Genomic DNA, 22,629 nt, shown 5'->3' with positions numbered 1-22,629 from the left:
GCTTTGTGACCACCTAGATGGATGGGATAGGGAGGGTGGGAGGGAGATGCAAGAGGGAAGAGATATGGGGACATACGTATACATATAACTGATTCACTCTGTTATACAGCAGAAACTAACACACCATTGTAAAGCAATTATACTCCAGTAAAGATGGTAACAGAACGATGGCTCCCGATGGTCCCTGCCTCCTGAGAGGCATAGCCTTGTGTGCTCCCATCCTTTGCAGTGTAGGCTGTGACTCAGTTCTAAAAGGACATCCAGCAGAGGTGACGGGGTGTCACTTCTATGGTCAGATTACAAGAGATGGTGACTCCGTCTTGTTAGAAGGTCTTCCCTTGCTGGCTTTGATAAAGCAAGCTGCCCTGTTGCAGAGGCTCACGTGACAAGGAACTAAAGGTGACCTTCTGTCAATAGCAGCAAGTAACCAAGACACTAGATCCAAGAATCCTCAGGCAGCTAAATTCTACCGACAGCCACGTGAGCACATTCTTCCCCAACTGAGCCTTCAGATGAGGCTCTCAGATGAAATCACAGCCCTGTGGGACTCCCTGAATCAGAGGATGCAGTTAAGCCATGCTCAGACTCCTGGCCCACACAAACGGGAGGTTATAAATGTGTGTTATTGTAAGCCACTAAGTTTGTGTAGTGTTACACAGCAATAGATAATGTAATTTGGCTTATTGTCAGTTTCTCCTCCATCCCTACTAGGATGTAAACTGGTAAAAAAAAACAAAAATGGAGGCACTGTTGTCTGTTTTTTCCCCCCATTGCATTCATGGACCCTATAATCATGCCTGACATGCAGTATTTGTTGAATGTACTGGTTGAACAAATCAACATGTATTTAGTAAGGGCATAACTAAACCATATTCTTTCCAAATAAGCTAAAACTATATTCTTTCCAAATTCATTTCATATGCAAATGAATCTTGTCTTTATTGGAATATATATATACATACAAGAGTAGCTGAAACAAATATTTTAAGCATATACACACATGCACATACAAATATAGGTATATTACAAATATATGTGTGTAAATTGGATGTGGATGCAAACCATTTCACTTTGTACCTAAGGGAACAATTGTACCACAGACGTTAGTCAGGAATTTGGTTGGTATTTCCACTCCTCATTGATCTGTTTCACATGATTATCGTCTCTGTTTCCAGAGAGTAGCTATGCCAATGTAAACCCAATTAGTGGATGTGGAAAGCTGCTTTCCCGAGAAAGGCAGTGCCTTCAAAATACAGGCTATTCCTTCTTGGTGTTGAAATGCTTTTGCATGAGAGAGTCGTGCATTTGCATTTTTCATTTCATTCATTGTATTTTTCAGCTCCAGAATGTCTGTTTGGTTCTTTCTTATGATTTCTACCCCTGTGTTAAGTTTCTTGTTTTGTTTGTATGTTGTTTTCCTAATTTTGTTGAATTGTCTTTCTGGGTTTTCTTGTTGCTCCCTAAGCTTCCTTAAAACAACTATTTTGAATTCTTTACTGGGCAAATCACAGACCTCCATTTCCTTGGAGCTGGTTTCGGGAAAATTACTGTGTTCTTTGGTGGTCACGTTTCTCTGATGTTTCATGTTCCTTGAAGTCTTGCAATGCAGTCTTCATTTTTGAAAAAGCCGTCACCTCCTCCAGTCTTTACTGATTGGCTTTGGAAGAGAAATACCTTCTGTCAGCCCTGCTAGGGATTCTGAGGCTTTCTCAGACCTTTTCTATGGATACAGCTGCTCACACTTCTTGTTCCCTCTTGGGGGGAATTCTTGAGGTTGTGTGTCTTCTCTTGATCCTGTGAAGCCAGGCTGAGTGCTGACAGCCTCCCTTTTCTTCTCCTAGGGTAGCACTGCACGCTCACGTTTATGTGCTTTCTCCCAATCCCGCAGACTCAGGCCGGCTTGTGCTCATGTGGACGCTAGCCACAGTGTGAGGGTGTGTGGGTGAGGCGTACAGAGTGTTAGGGGTGCCCAGGGGCCAGCTGGGGGGATCAGCTTCCTGATGGAGTCCGTGAAGCAGTTCGTAGGATCTGCGTCCCTTGGTCATCCTCTGAGAGCCTGTGGCTGTTGTCCTCTCCACCCCTCCCTTCCCCCAAGTCATGCAACCCCTCTCAGTTTTCTGGATGGGGCAGGAAAGAGCTGGGTCTCTTTGGCAGTGTCCTGCCCACCGGGGAAGGCCAGGTGCTCATTCACAGGCTCTTTCTGCCCCAGGAGAAATCGTGCTGGGGTTTCTCTCCTGGGCACTGAGCTGTGCCGCCTTGGGGAAGGGATGATGTGGTAAAATCAAAGTGTTCCTCTTACCTTCTTCACTGTGTCTAACCGCAGATTTTTTTTCTCTCCAGGGCTGTGCTGGAACTTCTCTGCTGGACTCCTGGACTTCCACAAAGGTACTGTCCTCTATGAGTGGTGGTCAAAATCGGTGTTCCTTCTGGGGAGGGTGGTAGGAAACTGCTGCCATTTTCCCAGCACTGCTCTCTCTGGTTTTCAATCTCTGCGTTTATGAGTTTAGATTTCTGATTTTCTTTTGATTATTCACATTTGAACTTTTCTGGACCAAGGTCTTTTCTTTCCATGTCCTAACAAGGGATTGGCACTTTTTTTTTTTCTGTAAAAGGCCAGGTAGTACATATTTTCAGTTTGTGGGCCATGTAGTCTCTGTCACAACGACTCAAGTCTGAAGGCAGCCGCATCTGCGGTATGTGAACGAATGCGTGTGGCTGTGTTCCGATAAAACTTTATTTACAAAAACAGGTGGTGGGCCAGATTTGGCCCGTGGGCCATGGTTTGCTGACCCCTGCTCAATCTGTGGCATCTTCCCAGCCCAGTCCCACCCAGGGAGAAGAATGTGGATGAAGGAGTATAATAGCTATTTGGTTTTGGCCATGATAATTTAAAAGGGAGATGACTGGGAAAGTGTTAAATGGAGCACATCACAGTTCACATCGTGCCCTGTGACTTCTTAGCTGTGTGACCCTGCGTGCATTCACTCATCTGTCAGTGTGCACATGTTGATTATGTCGTTCATCAGCGATAGTATTTTTTGGTATGTTTTCTGCTGAAGGAATTAGGCAGAACCCAAAGGGGATAGGTTTGAAGCTGACTATGCAGTCTTCCCGGGAATAAAAAATCAGGGTTGAACAGAAGATGAAATAAAGAGAACATCTGGTGTTTGAAAGGAGGGACCCTCCTGAGTTGATGTTAAAATGTCACATCATATCTCTGGCTATCTCTTTTGAAAATCACTGTTCAACCTGGCTGAGGGAAAGGTCTCAGTGTTTGTTCTGCCTTTGTGTTCTGGTAATTTCATAGTCCTGGGTCTTGCCCTGGAATATACTTAATATTTGCCTGTTTACAGAGGCTTTCGTTTCTTATTCCTCTGTGTGGCTGATTTGAAATTACTCCAGACGTTCCGTGACAATCAACTGCCAGTTTTCCTTTGCAACTAGATAACCTGGAACTATTTTCAAGCTGTACAGGAGGTCAGCTTCCAATTTCTAGCTGTCTTAGAAAGTCTTAATTATTTATTGACGTTTGTAGAATTTGCAGTATAATCGAATTATCTTTCCAGTCTGATGACATGGGTAATATTTTAAAAATAAGTGAACAATTGGGCTTCCCTGGTGGCGCAGTGGTTGAGAGTCCGCCTGCCGATACAGGGGACACGAGTTCGTGCCCCAGTCCGGGAAGATCCCACATGCCGTGGAGCGGCTGGGCCCGTGAGCCATGGCCGCTGAGCCTGTGCGTCCGGAGCCTGTGCTCCGCAAGGGGAGAGGCCACAACAGTGAGAGGCCCGAGTAACAAAAAAAAAAAATAAGTGAACAATTAATTTTCTCTGATTGTGAAAGAACTGACAAGTTATGGAAGCTGTGATGCATCGTTGAGACTCTGGCTTTGGAGCTTGAGGGCTCTGGGTCTGACTGTGCCCTCACACTATGATCTTAGCTCAATTGCTTAATCCCTCTGAAGATAAAGTCATGCATCTAAAAAATGGAGATAATAATTCTTACCTTGTAGAATAGCTGTAAGAGTGAGAAATAATGTAAATAAAGCTACTCACACAATACATTGCCTAGGATACTTTCTCAATAAATGGAAAATAGTATTATAATAAGAACATATGACTGGAATGCAATATATATGGTCCTACTGGGTGAGTGATGAAAATTCTTGATTTAGTTTAACCAAAGTGTTACCGTGAAGCCATTAAGTTAAGAATTATATTGGAAACAAGTTTTTAATTAGTGTAAATTAATTTGTGTAATTAATTAGTAGTGTGAACATGAAGTAGTAGACCATAAATAACTGTAATCGTCCGTTATTTCTTTCTTTCTTTCCTTCTTCCTTTCTTTCTTTCTTTTACAAGTTTATTGGAGTACAATTGCTTCACAATGGTGTGTTAGTTTCTGCTTTATAACAAAGTGAATCAGCTCTACATATACATATATTCCCATATCCCTTCCCTCTTGAGTCTCCCTCCCACCCTCCCTATCCCACCCCTCCAGGCAGTCACAAAGCACCGAGCTGATCTCCCTGTGCTATGCGGCTGCTTCCCACTAGCTATCTGTTTTACGTTTGGTAGTGTATATATGTCCATGCCACTCTCTCACTTTGTCACAGCTTACCCTTCCCCCTCCCCATATCCTCAAGTCCATTCTCAAGTAGGTCTATGTCTTTATTCCTGTTTTACCCTTAGGTTCTTCATGACTTTTTTTTTTCTTAAATTCCATATATATATATATGTTAGCATACGGTATTTATTTTTCTCTTTCTGACTTACTTCACTCTGTATGACAGACTCTAGGTCCATCCACCTCACTACAGATAGCTCAATTTCGTTTCTTTTTATGGCTGAGTAATATTCCATCGTATATATGTGCCACATCTTCTTTATCCATTCTTCCGATGATGGACACTTCGGTTGTTTCCAACTCTGGGCTATTGTAAATAGAGCTGCAATGAACATTGTGGTACATGACTCTTTTTGAATTATGGTTTTCTCAGGGTAGATGACCAGTCGTCCGTTATTTCTAATTCACATGAACCAGTCATCAGTGGTCTTTTCCACAGGTTTTTGCTTACTAATAACTGTGAGAAACTTTATTGAGGTTCCCCCTTCTATGTTCAACTTTTGCTGAATCCTGAGGAGCACAGCTTTTGCTCCAAAGCAGGACAGAGGGAGGTTCCTGATGGAATACCCTTTCGTCATGAATAGGCAGTTAGCTTTTTTTTTTTTTGCGGTACGCGGGCCCCTCACTGTTGTGGCCTCTCCCGTTGCGGAGCACAGGCTCCGGACGCACAGGCTCAGCGGCCATGGCTCACGGGCCCAGCCGCTCCGCGGCATGTGGGATCCTCCCGGACCGGGGCACGAGCCCGTGTCCCCTGCATCGGCAGGTGGACTCTCAACCACTGCGCCACCAGGGAAGCCCAGGCAGTTAGCTTTTGAGCACGTGAAAAGCAGGTCTTTCTTCTACCATACGAAGGCAGCTTGCATTGCTGTTTAGACAACAGCAGTAATAGAGAAAATTATTTACATTCCCTGACTTTGACTTTTGTCATCTACGCAACAAGAAGGTTTGGTGCTTTTGGCCTCTGAGATCTTTTCTCAGTTCTAATATTCTATGATTCCAAGGCATTTCCACTGCTCGCATCAGGAAAGTTGGAATTTCCCCCCAAATGCCCATTTTATCAATGCAAACCCAATTTCACTCTTGGCTCTCTGAGACAAGGGAACTGGTTTTTTTTGTATTCCCCCTTTCCTAACATCTATTTTAGTGCTAGGAGATTAGGGGTGCGTAGTAACTCGGATAAAGTGTAAAGAGACCAAAGTATATAATTCAGCATTAACTAGAGGGGAAGATACTAAGGTAGGTCCGTATCATCAGGATGTCACTGCTTTGCATGTGTAGACTCCTTATCTAACTTGAGACAGGATGAATTGTAGGGGCCATGCTGTACTGTGCTTTCTACCCACAAATAGGGCCCTGAAACAGTATGGTTCCCATGAATGACTTAATGCCTAGGCCATTAGCCAACTAATACTCACTCAACTATGACCTCACACTTGGAAGGGCATTTGTTTGGCTTTGATTTCCTCAAATGAAGATTTGAAAAAAAAGCCTCATGCATATGACAACATGTCTCCCCATCAGTTCATAATCTCTCCAGGCAAAAGACAAAACCCCAAACTAACCAACAACAAAACAAAGCTTTCTGGTGCACACTCTGTGGTTTCAATCCTGGACTCTCAGCGCTAAATACGAAATAACTAGAGAGTGACTTAATACATCATTTTACAGTTGATTTTTCAAAATTTCTCTGAGTGTATGCAGAAAGTCTGCCATCATCATAAGCTCTTAAAAAATAAAATAAAAAAAAATAAAGAGTCCACTTCTACCTATGCATCTGTTCTCTAGAATGTTAAATAATCATGGAGAAAAGAAATCTCTGAAATGTAAGTAACTCCTTTTGCTGTGGAAAGTAATTGGTCATGGGAGATTATCCTCAGCCAGCCCTTGAATTTCAGATATATAACCTCTGCGGAAAGGTTTCAAAACAACTAGAAAAATGCTACTGCCTGTTTTTACAAAAGTTATGCAGAAGACATCGAGGGGTACACGTTTATCTCCTAGAATAGCTGACCTATTTACTCATCTTCCTGCTGTTATTTCAGCTGATAACTGCAATTATTCAGATTGTGTGAATTCATCGCATCATGTTCTTTGACTAAAGTCATGCTAGAATTAATTTCCTAGTCATTTGATATCATCTAAAATACTGTGGGCAATGGTGGATTCGTTAAGTACTGTAATTGCATTTAGATCAACCATTCCCCCATTGCTTGTTTCTCTTTCCCCCTATATTCAGTAGAAAACAAAGAGTCCTCTCTCCACTCTGCCCTCCTCTCCATGCCTTCTTTGAGATCTCTGGTCTGGCAGCTGCAGAATCCACACGGCAGCAAGGTTCTAACTCCTGCAGCTGTTGGCTGTGCATCCCCTGAGCTCTGGGCTCTGAACTTCATCTAAGAGCTTTCTTGTCTCCATAGCAACTGGGACAGCCACAGGTCCTGACATTTCCTTTTGGAAAATGAGACTGTGGACATGTGCTTTGTATGACAGATACGTGTGTTCCTGAAAACATTCACTCTAAATCCCTGAAAATCAAGTGAAATTTCAGCATATCAGGACGATTTGGTTTGGGGAGATACTCAATGAAGAGTCGTTTAATGAATTGGATATTTCCATTCTCCTAAGAATTTCTTTTTAGTGTAAAGCCACATCGAATGTGAGCAAGTTACATTTGTTAAGTTTTATCCAGTTCTGTTCTGCTAACTCCTTAGTGTTTAAAGATGGACCTTATAGTTGTGGAAGATAGAGTTCTCCACCCACTTCCCCTGTTTGTTGTGAGTGACCTATGGCTCTGGAAACCTTCACGTCTATCGATATTTATGCTTCTCCCTGCCTCTCTGACTGTGGTTTGTGCCTGGAGGGGAACTTTCTATCCATTCCTACCTTTGGATTGTGAATGAAGAATCAGTTGCTGAGGTTTTCACACCCATTTTTTCAGATAATTGTGTGTCACTATTTGATATGTAGTATGTTTAATATTTACAGGAAGCGCTCCAGAACTATGTATAGAGTTGCATTAAAGCCCTACTGTGCAGGAGACCTGATTTGGAAAATGCTGACATCTTCTGAGCGTATCCTGTATGCCTGACTCTGCTAAGGGCACTGCCTTTTTTTTTTTTTTTTTTTTTTTTTGCGGTACGCGGGCCTCTCACTGCTGTGGCCTCTCCCATTGCGGAGCACAGTCTCCGGACGCGCAGGCTCAGCGGCCATGGCTCACGGGCCCAGCCGCTCCACGGCATGTGGGATCTTCCCGGACCGGGACACGAACCTATGTCCCCTGCATCAGCGGGCGGACTCTCAACCACTGCGCCACTAGGGAAGCCCAGGGCACTGCTTTTTAATCTCCTAATCCCCCCAGCCCTGTGAGCCAGGCAAGGCTGGTTGATGCCCCTGGGTGTGGCTTGCTGTGGTCCACGGCCAGAATGAGTTGTCACTGCCCTTCCTCGTTGGTTAGAGCCCACATCATATTTGTAGTTGAATATTTTGCATACTTCAAAAGAGTTATCTTATCCCTCTTTTATAGAATCTAAGGAAACCCGCAAATTTATAGGAAAAGACTACCGGCACATTATCTTTCACAAATGGCTAAGCTATGTTGATTCACCTTTTAGATTCAGTTAACAGTGGTGCTTCAGTGATACATTTTTTTTTTTTTTTTTTTTTTTTTTTTTGGCGGTACGCGGGCCTCTCACTGTTGTGGCCTCTCCCGTTGCGGAGCACAGGCTCCGGACGCGCAGGCCCAGCGGCCATGGCTCACGGGCCCAGCCGCTCCGCGGCATATGGGATCCTCCCAGACCGGGGCACGAACCCGTATCCCCTGCATCGGCAGGCGGACTCTCAACCACTGCGCCACCAGGGAGGCCCAGTGATACATTTTTGTGAGCCTTGTTGCGTAAAGAACCTACGGAGCTTCCTCAACATTTAAAGACAAAGGTGTTTTTGTATTTTTACAGGAGTACAGTTCACAGACTACTTATTGGGAAATATGTGTATACTTCTCTTTTCTCTTCCATTGTGTGTGGTTACCTTTAGAAACTATTTAACAAGATTTGTGATGGGATACGTGAGCAAGACTTTGTGCTATTGATCAAATGGCCAGGTGAGGGGCTGCTGTAATAGTGATGGGCACGTAATGTATATACTCAGACTTGAGGAATGTATTCTGTTCTCTAAGGCTGTTTGCCACAGTTGCATTTGCTGGAAAGCTGAAATGCAAGCTGATGAGTAAAGGCAGAGAATATAAAGTGATCCTCCAGCTTGTAGGAAGAATGCATGCCATTGTCTCACTGAGGACACACGCAGTGTCGTCCAAATTATAAATTTAGGTTTTGGTCTGATCGTTTTATTTTAAAAGCACAATAGGACTTGAGAGTTCTTGCTAACCACTTTCTCCATGCCTGACAAGGGGATAAAAATATATAATAAATCCAATTGCTTTGAGATAGCAAAGAATGTGCAAATCATTGGTATTTTTAGAAAATCATTATACTTTAAACTCCTCACGTGCTCTCCTCAAGTGCACACAATTCACAGACAGTGTTAAGGCAATTTAAATACAGCACATTTTGGTGGAACTGTATTTGAGATGGACTCTGTAAAAAACCGTTCAAAATGAGTAGTTACTTACTCTCAAATTAGAGAACTAGGGTTTGCATACTGAGCATAAAACCACTTGGAAACCTCTACTATTAACTTTAAATCTTCAGCATGGTCTTATAGTGTATGTTAGTCGTTTACAGCGTGTGCCGATCCTTTCCCTGTCTGCCGTATCTCATTGCTGAAGACTGGGAAACACAGACTGGCATTTGACTCTGGAAGTGAACAATTCAGAAAACTCAACGGGGAAACTCACTTAGAAATAAAATGTTCATTTATGTTTTTATTGCTCGTTACTTTCAACTGGTCCCTTGATGCAAATGTGAACATGATGATTAGTGATTCTAGTTAGGCTTTCCTCTAAAAGAGCAAGAAATTTGTGATCAAGTTTAGCAGCAAAGAAATACCTCTTCTTCAGCCTCCCACTTTTACTGACTCCCTCAAGGGGGAAGAAAGTGAAGAATCAGAGGATGCGCTTTGGGAAAAAAGCAGTTGCTGAAATGTGTATGTGTAGACTTATCTGCATATATATTTTATTTCAGAAAGGGACTGTCAGGAATTCTGTGCTGCTCTGAGTGACCTATAGAGAGTGTTTCTTTTGCATAACACCCAGCGCACCTAGAGGAAGTGCGTAATAATAGTCAGCATGAGGAAGGTGAACTGTGCTGAAGAATAGGAGTGGATCACAGAGGGGTAAGAGTGCCCAGATAGGGAAAACAGTTAGGGGACATTTGAGGCCCTCAGCAGCATCATTAGGAAGTCCAGCCAAGAACTTACAGTCATAAGAGGACTGAGCAGCGACAGAAGCTGACGTTCCCTGTTGTGGTTTCCGGGGAGCCTGGTCTGCCAGGATGAGAGAGCAGTGGAGGGGACTGCAGATACCTAAAGCCATGTCAGGACTCTGACCTGCATCGGTTCATGCCTCAGTAAGACCTGGATCATATGTCACGTTCAAGTGTATATGGTTAATGACTTTCCAATCCTGAAATAGTTTTTCTTAGCAGATTTCTGTTTGGGTTTTTCAAATACATATTTTGTTTTTATTATTGGCAATAGAAAATTCTCTCTCTACTTAAATATAAGACACGACAGTATAAAACTCCTAGAAGAGAACATAGGCAAAACATTCTCTGACAAAATTGTAGCAGTGTTTTCTTAGGTCAGTTTCCCAAGGCAATGGAAATAAAAGCAAAAATAAACAAATGGGACCTACTTAAACTTATCAGCTTTTGCACAGCAAAGGAAACCATCAACAAAACAACATATGGACTGGGAGAAGGTATTTGCGAATGATGTGACTGACAAGGGCTTAATTTTCAAAACATACAAACAGCTCATAGAAGTCAATAACAGAAAAACAAACAACCCAATCAAAAAATTGGCAGAAGGCCTAAATAAACATTTCTTCAAAGAAGGCAGAAAAATGGCCAATAGGCACAGGAAAAGATGTTCAATATTGCTAATTATTAGAGAAAAACAAATCAAAACTACAATGAGGTATCACCTCATACTGGTCAGAATGGCCATCATTAAAAAGTCTACAAGTAATAAATGCTGGAGAGGGTGTGGAGAAAAGGGAACCCTCCTGCACTGTTGGTGGGAATGTAAATTGGTGCAGCCACTATGGAGAACAGTGTGGAGGTTCCTTAAAAAACTAAAAATGGAACTACCATACGACCCAGCAATCCCACTACTGGGGATATATCTGGACAAAACTATAATTAAAAAAGACACATTCACCCATATGTTTATAGCAGCACTATTTACAATAGCCAAAACATGGAAACAACGTAAATGTCCATTGACAGATGAATGGATAAAGAAGATGAGGTGTGTGTATATGTATACATGTATGTATGTATGTATGTAATGGAATATTACTCAGCCATAAAAAGGAATGAAATAATGCCATTTGCAACAACATAGATGGACCTAGAGATGATCATGTTAAGTGAAGTAAGTCAGAGAAAGACAAATATCATATGATATCACTTACATGTGGAATCTAAAACATGACACATATGAACATATCTATGAAACAGAAACAGACTCACAGACATAGGAAACAAACTTATGGTTACCAAAGGGGGAGAGCAGGGAGAAATAAATTAGTAGTTTGGGATTAGCAGACGTAAACAACTGTATATAAAGTAGATAAACAACAAGGTCCTACTGTAGAGCACAGGGAACTCTATTCAGTATCCTGTAATAAAACATAATGGAAGAGAATATAAAAAAGAATATTTGTATGAGACCGAATCACTTTGCTCTATACCAGAAACGAATACAACATTGTAAATCAACTATACTTCAATAAAAAAAGAAAATTTTCTTTCTTCTAAAAAATGTTATAAGAATACTTAACAACTTAGCATGGGATTTACACTCTTCACAAATCTCTAAGTGCACAATACAGGATTGTTAACTATGGGCCCCAACTTGTACAGCAGGTATCTAGAACCTACTCATCTTGTATAACTGAAACTCTATACCCATTGAACAGCAACTCTCCATTTCCCCTCCCTCTAGCCCCGTCACTTAGAGAAGCTTATACTTTCCTGATAGTTCCTTACAGAGTAAAATAAAATTTGACTCTCTGCTTCTGTGTGTTTGATTATTCTAGGTACCTCATTTACGTGGAATCGTGAAATATTTGTACTTTGGTGACTGGGCTTATTTCATTTATCATAATGTCTTTCAGGTCCATCCGTGTTGTTTCAAATGACAGGATTTCTTTCTCTTTTAAGGCTGAATGTTTTGTTGTATGTATGTATGGCATTTTGTTTACCTGTTCATCTGTCAGTGGACACTTAGGTTGTTTCCGTATCTTGGCTATTGTGAATAATACTGCAGTGGACATGGGAGTATAGATATCTCTTTGACATCCTGATTTCAGTTCTTTGGGATATATACCCAGAAGTGGGATTGCTGGATCATGTGGTAATTCTGTTTTTAGTTTTTTGAGTAACTTCCAAACTGTTTTCCATTGTGACTGTGCCAGTTTAATTCCCACCAACAGTGTACAGGATTCCGTTTTCTCTACATCCTTGGCAACACTTATATCCTCTCTTTTTGGTGATAGCCATTCTAACAGGTGTAAGTTGATATCTCATTGTAGTGTTGATTTGCATTTACCTGATGATTGTTGATGTTGACTGTCTTTTCCTGTGTCTCTTGGCAATTTATGTCTTTTTGGGAAAATGTCTATTTGCCCATTTTAAAATCAAGTTATTTATTTATTTGTTTTTTGCTATTGAGTTGTAGAAATTTCTTTTATATTTTAGATATTAACCCGTTATCAGATATATGGTTTGCAAATATTTTCTCCCATTCATTAAGTTGACTTTTTACTTGTTGATTTTTTTCCTTTGCTGTGGAGAAGATTTTTAGTTTTAAGTAGTTCTTCTTGTCTGTTTTTGCTTTTGTTGCTTGTGTTTTTGGTGTCATATCCAAGAAATCATTGCCTGGACCAATATTATGAAACTTTTCCCCTATGTTTTCTTCCCGGGGTTTAAGTTTAAGGCCTTAATGCATTTCAAGTTAATTTTCGTGAGTGGTGTAAGATTAGGGTCTGATTTAATTCATTTACATGTGGATATCTGGTTTTCACAACACCATTTGTTGAAGAGTTCTCTCAAGTTTTTGAAGTAGATATGTAGACGTAATTATAACCCCAGCGTGCTTACTAATCACTGCACTGGCCATATTATGCTGTTGCTATCCAAGTGGTATGCTGAGCAGCCCAGGTCACATACACACACACAAAGATACATCACATGCACACAGCACAAATACACGCTCTCAAGGCAACCTATAATATGTGCTTCTCACTGCTGTGACAGCTTCACCTTATTATTTCCAAAGCCATAGGCTTTTTGGTTTCCTCGCAGAAGATCAGTTTTTTCCCCTTCTGGTTTTTTTTTTTTTTTGGAGATGCCCTTATTCCTTAAGTCTGAGGATTCTTCTTCCTGCAGCTTTGCTGGGTAACGTAATGAAGAAGTTGACACTGTCTCATTTCTCTCCTTTGCCACTCTGTCCAAAACAGAGAGACTTTTGTTTTGAGGATTTTAAAAAAAATTTATTTATCTATCTATCTATCTATCTATTTATTTATTTATCACTGTGTTGGGTCATTGTTGCTGCGCATGGGCTTTCCCTAGTTGCGGTGAGCAGGGGCTACTCTTCGTTGAGGTGCTCGGGCTTCTCTTTGTGGTGGCTTCTCTTGTTACAGACAGAGCCCAGGCTCTAGGCACGTGGGCTTCAGTAGTTGTGGCACGTGGGCTCAGTAGCTGTGGCTTGCGGGCTCTAGAGCACAGGCTCAGTAGTTGTGGCGCACGGGCTTAGTTTCCCCGTGGCATGTGGGATCTTCCCAGAGCAGGGTACGAACCCGTGTCCCCTGCATTGGCAGGTGGATTCTTAACCACTGCACCACCAGGGAAGTCCCTGTTTTGAGGATTTTTATGCTAATAACTTTAGGGGCTTAAAAAATGGATAAAACATTAGCGAATGTACAGTTTCAAGTCTCTTCTTAAATGTCATCCATGCTTGCATTCTTTGCATTTTCTTATGATTCCTTTATTGGAGTGCTTTATGGAAATATTTACCTCTTCAGTTTTATTATCCAGAGAGATTCGAGTTTCTCAAATGTACTTTTCCTTCTGCTTCTCCTTTAGTTGTAATTAAAGAATAAATGTGCAAAGATACACAAAAAGTTTGTCAATATTTCAATGAGCAGTTACCATCTGTAGAGCCCAGGCTTGATCAGTCCTCTGTGGTGGTTATCAGGTCACAGATGTTCTGGTTCTCCTCCTTTTCTGGACACTGGGTGGATTTTAGGCCCTGTGACATAATTTGGCCAACAAAATTGAGTGGAAGAAACATGATTCCCTCCTGGGTCTCTTCAAGGCAGTGCATGATTCGTTATGCTTCTGTCTTTCTACCTAAGTGATCCTAAAAATACCTGCTGTTTCTGAGCCTTCGTAAGCCTGGGTCCTCAAGTGACCTTAATGAGTAGGGCTTACTTTGTGTTGGGCAAGGAGCATGAGTGAATAACAAAATGTTTTATTAAGTCATTAGAATTTCAGGATTATCTGTTATACAGCCTAGCTTAGCTGTCTGACACAGCAGTCTGTGGAAACTCTCTGTCCTTATACAGGACTCTGTAATGTGCTCTCAGATCCCCCTTCAGGACTGAGGCATTGATTTCTCCACCGGTTGGGATGTTGATAGCTGGATCCCTTTCTAGGGAATGCACTTGGTGAGGGGAGAAACCTTGCATACGTCTTCTAGGCTCCCTGAGAACAACTCCCACTCAATTATTGACCGTTTGGGGGTAGAAATGTGCCGTCCCTTTACTTCAGTTTAGGACAACTCTAAAGGGCCATACAGCTCCAGAGTTTCCCTTTGGGTGCGGGGAGACCTTGGTGTAATGACTCACAGTTCAACGTTTCTGTGTCCCTCACTTTCCCATAGGTCTCGGTTTTAAGGTTGCTGCTGACTCGGCTCCCTGAATGTCTCCATCTCAGGGTGTAACTGCCTGGCAAGAACTAAGACAGTCCCGTATAGTAATCATCACATTTGGTCTTTTTTTTTTTTTTTTTTTTTACAGTGACTAACGATAAAATCATTGTGTAAAGGAAGGCTAATTTCACATAATAATGATATTGTAATAAATAATTACATTGGTCTTTTTTTTTTTACATCTTTATTGGAGTATAATTGCTTTACAATGGTGTGTTAGTTTCTGCTTTATAACAAAGTGAATCAGTTATACGTATACATATGTTCCCATATCTCTTCCCTCTTGTGTCTCCCTCCCTCCCACCCTCCCTATCCCATACATTGGTCTTATATCATGTAGTTAAAACGAAGCTTTATGGCATCCGATAAGTGAGAACAGTGCTCTTTATGTAAATTATGCCATCACCCAGCACTGAACACGATGGCCCTCGGTCGAGCCATTGTAACAAACCAGAGTGAGTGGTGCTGTTATTTCAGTGCGCTGGTGAAGCTGCTCTGTGGATGCAGTTCAAGAGAAAAAGGCAGGTTTAAAACATAGCATGAGGAGGATTTAGGGTGTGGTGCAAAGTGGAATTTCCCAATGGACATGAATCATGAACTTTGCAAGAGCTTTGTTGTGGGTGCTGGTGAAATTGCATATCTTTTTATTTTTTTTGCGGTACGCGGGCCTCTCACTGTCGTGGCCTCTCCTGTTGTGGAGCACAGGCTCTGGACGTGCAGGCTCAGCAGCCATGGCTCACGGGCCCAGCCGCTCCGTGGCATGTGGGATGTTCCCGGACCGGGGCACGAACCCGTGTCCCCCTGCATCGGCAGGCAAACTCTCAACCACTGCGCCACCAGGGAAGCCCCCGAAACTGCATATCTTTGGACCATTTAAACTTAGGGAAAAGTGTCATCTGCCCTGAACAGTGAAGCTGTAGTACTTTCGGCAAATGCAGAAAAGTCCTTGATGAGTAGTCTTCTGAGAATGACTTTAGAATTAAAGTAATAGTTTATTGGTAACATATCCATTGTGCCTTATTCTTTTTTTTTTTTTTTTGCGTTACGCGGGCCTCTCACTGTTGTGGCCTCTCCCCTTGTGGAGCACAGGCTTCGGACGCGCAGGCTCAGCGGCCGTGGCTCATGGGCCCAGCCGCTCCGCGGCATGTGGGATCTTCCCGGACCGGGGCACGAACTCGTGTCCCCTGCATCGGCAGGCAGATTCTCAACCACTGAGCCACCAGGGAAGCCCTGTGCCTTATTCTTTAGGAATGGATTTCAGCTTAAATCGCAGGGAAGCCCTTCCACATGAAAGTGATTTCCAGCTAAAATTCCTGCCCTGACTGTGCTGTGCTTCTCACCCTATTACCTCCGAACATCGACAGCTAACCTAATGCCACAATAAGTTTTGAAGATTTCTACTAATTTCACCTGATAGAACTAGCTAGAACACCACAGGTCTTTTGGTTCACATGAAAGTAGTGGCAGATCTTTCTTCTGCCACTTTCTGTCTCTGAGGCTAGGCAGAGACTCCAAAGCAAAGACTGAATTATAACTTTTCCAGGTAGCTGTTGTAACCCCCCATATTTGTGTCTGGACACCCGACCTCAGAACTATTTCGCAGGAAGAGGGCTGGATGGGGGCTGGTGGTTGCCTGCAGTGTCCTGGGGTGGATGGTCACCATAAATAAAATGGAAATGCACCTGGAGGATTAGTTGTACACAGATGCCTTTGGGGCAGAGTGCGGATACTCTGGTGCTGGAAACCCAGGAAGATCTCATGTTCAGCATAGAAGGCAAGTGATAAGTGAACATTTGCTGTACGTTGAGATTCAAACCGGAAGCTGTGGATAGCAGTCAGTGGGTCTTAATGTAAGTAAAAGAATGGAATTTGAAAAGTACTCTAAATGAATATAGAGTGAAGATGAGTGTAATCCATGCGGCCTTTTTGGGTACAGAAGCCACAAATGGATGTCTCCTTTACATGGGATAAGTAAATAAGAACAAAACTAAGCAAAACAAACAGAGCCTATGGGAAAAGCTGCAGAATTAAAAGCAATATTACCCTGAACGCTCAGAAGGAGAGTGAACTTCTAATGTTAAGCAAGTCAGGAAATAGAAAAGAATCCTAGGAAACTGTTTGGAATTCAAAATATGATGCAAGGCATAAAAGCCAGAGAGTGAAGTCCTAAGGGGAAGATAAGATAAAATAAAAACCAAAGGATAACATGAGAAAACAAGATAGGTGAGATAAGAGCGGAATACAAGGAAATAAAAAATGTAGTGGTAGAGTTAAAATGGGCATCAGAGACAGTGAAGGTTGCTTTGAGGTCAAAAACAGAAAAAAAAAAAGACATAATTGAAAAATTGCTTTAGTTTAAAAAAAGTACTCCTAAGAAAATGGGTTGACAATCTATGCAGTATAAGGAGAAAGAACGGTTATATACAAGGCATGAAACATTCAGTGGAATTTCCATCTGTATCTGCAGCCCAGGGTCTCTTCTTCCTTTTTTAGGTGACATAGCCCCTCATGTATTTTGGGAGCTCTCTACCTGGGGTTGCCAATCAAATGAAACTGTCACCCCGTGCAAAACTGACCTTGGGATTCAAGCTCTTTGATTAGGATACCCATCCTCTGAACACAACCTAAGCGAGACCAGTGACATTCATACCTGGACTTCTGTGCCCACAGCCCCCTCTGAGAAGGTCAGAGACGTCATCCTTTTCATAACACGAGCCTGGGACACAGGTCAAAGTTGTTTAAACCAAGGATGGAGGACTTCCACAAGTGGCATGTTGTGCGCTTGATTTACATCTCTGCCCACAATCTGCCCCCTAAACTAGGTGATAATGGACTTACCTATGAGACGTTGTCGAAAAAATTTGGATATGAATATGATACCTTCAGAAAGAGTCAGCAAACAGAGAAACACACAGAGAAAGCTCTATCTATACTGATTTAGACCATTTTTTTCTTTAAGTTTTTTTAAATTTAAAAAATTAACAATAAACACATTATTTATAAAAATGATACCTGTTGATTTATAAAGTTTATGTAACTTTGAATATTCCATGTAATCATCATATGGAAAAATATCCATAGCAAACATCAAGTACATCCAAACACTATCAGTGTGAATGTTTATGATCTCTGTTTTTCTACTTTTTGAAAGATTTCCAATTTCCATAAACCTGTGCTACTTTAAAAAAAAAAAAAAAAAAGATAGTCAGTTAAAGAGGAGAAAAGGCCATCCAGGAAATACCTGAAGATACTCCGCTGAGGAGCAGCCCTGGATTTCTGGCCACGTGACCTGTGAGGAGGGCCTGGCTTTGCTTTTCTATCTCCAGAGGATGAAAATGATAGGGAGTCCTTGGCATCGAGATGTGCGTTGGGGCTTTGCCAAGTGTGGGCATCCTCCATGCCCTGTCTCTGCTGATTAAGGAGAAGAAGCTGCCAGCCTCCTTTAATTGCTTTGTCATGTCAGCACTGTCCATGGGTGGTGTATAATTATCCATCTGTATGGATGACTGATCATGATCTTTTCCTAAACCATGATCTTTTTCTAAACTACTCTAAGTTCAGTCATCATCATGGAAATCCAACATTTGGGGATATTTTGCAATATTTCTAAATGTAAAAATAACCGTAATTAACAATTTAAAAAGTATTTACACTCTCTCCTCATCCCATACTATCTTTTTGTGATCCACATGGCATGTCAGCGCCTTACCCTCAAGTCAAGAAACTTCATTTAATGGGGATGACAGACTAATTTAAATTACATAGCACAGCATCAATCACACAAATGAATCTTATCACTTATTTCAAACCGTGGGCATGATAGAAGTCCAGAGGAAGGCATGTGATAATGCTGGAAGTGAAATTCAAATCGAATGTAAATGGAGTTATAGGAGAAAGAGCTGCACCTGGGAACGTGGACACTGCCGTCATTGGAGAGATGCAGATATGCAGCCACAGAAACTTACTGCAGGCAAAAGTCCACTCCCGTGTGTATACTTTCATTTTATAATAATTTACAGGCAGTTTATTGCCTGGCCATCTGCCCTTCCTGTCCTGGGGCTCAGGCGGGAGAGGTAATATTTGTGCCGATGTGAACGGACGGGCAAGCCAGCTTCCCACAGTGGGTCCTGGTGCTTCTTCCTTTCTATACAATTAACACTCAGTATCAGATTTAATGAACCAGAAAGTTAAAGAAAAATCAGTTTTGTGGCTAATGAGCTTTTCAAATGTTATAAATTTTTAATGGACTTGGTGATCTTTGCACAATTACTGGCAGCTTGAATCCAAAGGATGCGAGGAAGATGAAATTCTTTCTGTTTTCAAGTTGATTTAAAAAATACACAATGCAGATCTTAAGTCATACATTTCAAAGCGTTGTGTTGTGAATACAAAGATGCTTATAAGTCACCAAAAAGATTTCCTAAGTAAAATATTTTTGATTGATCAATAATTGGTTAGTTATACAAACCAGCTCTATATCAATAGGGTGGCAAGAAACTAGTAAATTGGGTTTTATGAAAGGAAAATAGGGTCTGATTGATTTTCGGACTATCCTACTGTATTGCGTCTTCCTTCTCCTCAATGTAGACATTCTCCAGGGAACTGCACTTTCCTTCTTAGCTTCTTTTCCTTAGTTTATCCTTTTGATTTAATGGACTTGGCCAAGCTTAAGATTTCAGATATCTTTGTTGACTCCCCCATTTTTGCCTGTTATTTATTCGTTCAATGTGTACCTTTAAAGTATCTGCGCCATGCCAATCTGTTTTGGAGGTATAGAGGAAACAGTACTGAACAGTACAGATGGGGTCTCTGCCCCCGTGGTAGACGTCAGAATAGAACTTGTTTTGGGGGCATCGATAGGGACCGGAGCATGAGGGGGCTTCTGAGGTGCTGGCAATATTCTATTTCATGGCTCGGTGTTAATTACATGGGAGTGTTCACTTAGTGAAAATTCATTAAGCTGTACGCTTAAAAACCTTTCATTGCAGTTCAGTGTATAGAAAATGCACATACTGTACAGTTGGATGAATTTTTCACAAATGGAGCACAGCCCATAATCTGCAACTACATGAAGGAACAGAGCCTGTTGACACCCTAGAATCACCTGTTTCACTCCTTTCCAGTCACTGACTTCTATCCTGCTTTAAAATAATATAGATGAACCGTGCTGCTTTTTGTACTCTGTGTATCACACAGTCTGTTCCCTTTGTATTGACTTCTTTCACTCAGTGTTACGTTTGAGATTCATCCACACTCTTACATATGGTATGTTTCATTCTCATTGTCCAGTAGTATTCCATGGTGTAACTATAATGCAATTTATTCATCCATTCAAGGATTGACGGACATTTGGATCATTTCTACTTTTTGTTGTAGTGATTCAGGCAGCTCTGAACATGCCATGCGTGTTTTTTGGTGAGCTTCCGTCAGCATATCTATGGGGTGTATTCCTAGGAATGGCATTGCTGGGTTCTAGGGGGCGTATGCGTTTAGTTTTACTTGATACTGCCCAACGGTTTCCCCAAATGCTGCGACAAGTTATGCTCCAGGAGCATACGAGTGTTGTCGCACATCCGTGCCCACAGTTGGTGTTGTCTGTCTCTTCAGTGTTAGTCGTTCTGGCATGTAAGCTGCACACGTACACAATTTCCTGTACATATGTTCTACATCAGTAAAAAGTTTGCTTTAAAAAATAACCTCATAGATCTTCCCCCTTCTTCTCAAACCTTATCCTTCTTTTTCTCTAATAGTTGTTCGCCATTATGCTTGGCTTCCAGGATCAGAACCCTAGAATTGTTTGACTCATCTTATGTCCAAACAGTTAAGTCAAATCTTTGGCTATTTCAAGGGCATTTCTCAGATCCCACAGGAGCACGGATTGACATTTTTCTGGGGGCTCATGAAATGCTTCCAAGAGAAGAGATCGTTGAGTTACACTTCAAGGGACAAGTAGGGCTACCATGTAGGCAAAGGTATCCTAAAGGCATATGTGGAAGGGAGAACAGGATGTGTAAATGTGTGGAGAAAGATAATGATATGATATGCTTAAAGGTAGTGTAAGCTTTTCAGTATGACTGAGGCCTGGAGAAGGGCGGGAGATGAGATTGGAAAGATAGGTAAGAGGTAGATCATGCAGGAGGCTCTACGGTTACGCTGATCAGCGTGAGCTTTTGTGATTACAAAGTGGGAATAACTAGTGATCTCTTAAGTAGGAGAGGGACTTGCTTGTGCATTAGCGAGATCAACATCATAACATAATGAAAAATAGATTAAAATGATGAGTCCGTTCTTAGGGAGACCAATTAGGAAACACTTGTCATATTCTCTAGATGATAAGTTTTGAAGATCTTGGCAAAAATAGTATATTGACTAAAGTCAATAGTATATGGTGAGGAAGAGATGGTTGTATAGTGTTAAGATGATAAAATTGACAGGAGCTAGTGACTGGAAAGGTGATGGAGAAGAAAGATGGTATGAATGACTCTGAAATTTTTTGCTGTGGGTAATGAGGGTATAGTGGTGCCATGAGTGGGAATGGCATCTTGAGGGTGATGAGAGTAGGGAGGAAGGAAAAATAATGCATCGAGTTTGGACTATGGTGGGGTTGACATACAAATAAAGCATTCAGGTGGAGAAAGTCAAGTAGGCAGTTAAAAATTTGATTCTATAGACTAAGAAAAAGATGGACTAGAGACATGTCATTGGCAGTTGTAGACAGTATGGGGGAAATGGAAATGTGAACGAGGTCCTTCTCATCTCAGAAAGGATGAGAGAGATGAGAGTTGAGGATGGAACCCAGCCTTTAAGTGGTAGGCAGAGGAATCAGAGCCCATGAAAGAGACTAAAGCTAAAATATATGTAGCCTTGACAACCAAGGGCGTAAACTGTTTCAGAAAGAAGGAAATGACCAACAATGTCAAGAATTGTGGAACAGTCAAGCAAAACAAGGAACAGAAAGCAAACCATGGTCTTGACAAAGGCACTTTCAGTGGGGTGGTTGCAGTTAAAGCCAGATGGAAACAGATCAAGAAGAAGTGGGAGGTGAAGAAATGAACTTAACAATGACTGTTCTTTCAATGAAGTTCTTTCATGAAGTCTCTGAAGAGAGGTGAAACGGGAATATAAGTAAAGGAGTCTGAGGCGCTTTTCCATCTCGGTTTTCTAAAACATGTGATGCGGTATCATATGGATAGCAAGGATTCAATAGGAGAGAGCTGGAGTAAAATATATATTATTTCTATTCCCTTTGCTGGCTTATTCTAATGGTTTTTACGGACTAATGAGCATGAGATCACTGTTTAAACATATTTTTGCCTCAATACTATAAGTTAGACTTCTGAATTTATGTACTCTAGATTCAAATACATACAAATCTCTAGGTGTCTTTTTCCCAGAAATATTGTTAAGTGCTTGTATTTAAATATTTTGTGGGACCTCTAGTTCTCATAAAGAGGTAGATTTTATACTGACTATTGTCATTATGTATCGGTGATATTATAATTGAGAAATGGTTTCAATTAAGTGGAATTTTGAAATGGCAAATGCAGAGAGAAGGAAACATTGGTTTAAACATTTGACTAGAACTGTTTTTGCATTCTAGAGAGGAGGCAGAATCCATATCAAGATGGAAGCTGCTCTTTTGCTTAGGAAAACACTGTAATTGTTCTTTTGGTTATAAAGAGTAAAGCTGCTTGCCTAGGTTGAAAGGGGGAGGTTAAAACAAAGGGAGGTGAAAATGCTCAATGTACTAGGGCAACATGAGTTTTCCATTGTTTCTTTTTGATCCAGGGCTCAAAAAAGAAGGGATGGATACAGAGAATGTAATTTCGTAATGGCAGAGCTTGTTTTCTTTACTGCTGAATCTCTAGCACATAGACCCAGACCTGGTAT

Source organism: Hyperoodon ampullatus, assembly GCF_949752795.1.
Source record: "Hyperoodon ampullatus genome assembly, chromosome: X".
Lineage (NCBI taxonomy): Eukaryota > Metazoa > Chordata > Mammalia > Artiodactyla > Ziphiidae > Hyperoodon > Hyperoodon ampullatus.
This window is presented reverse-complemented; position numbering follows the sequence as displayed.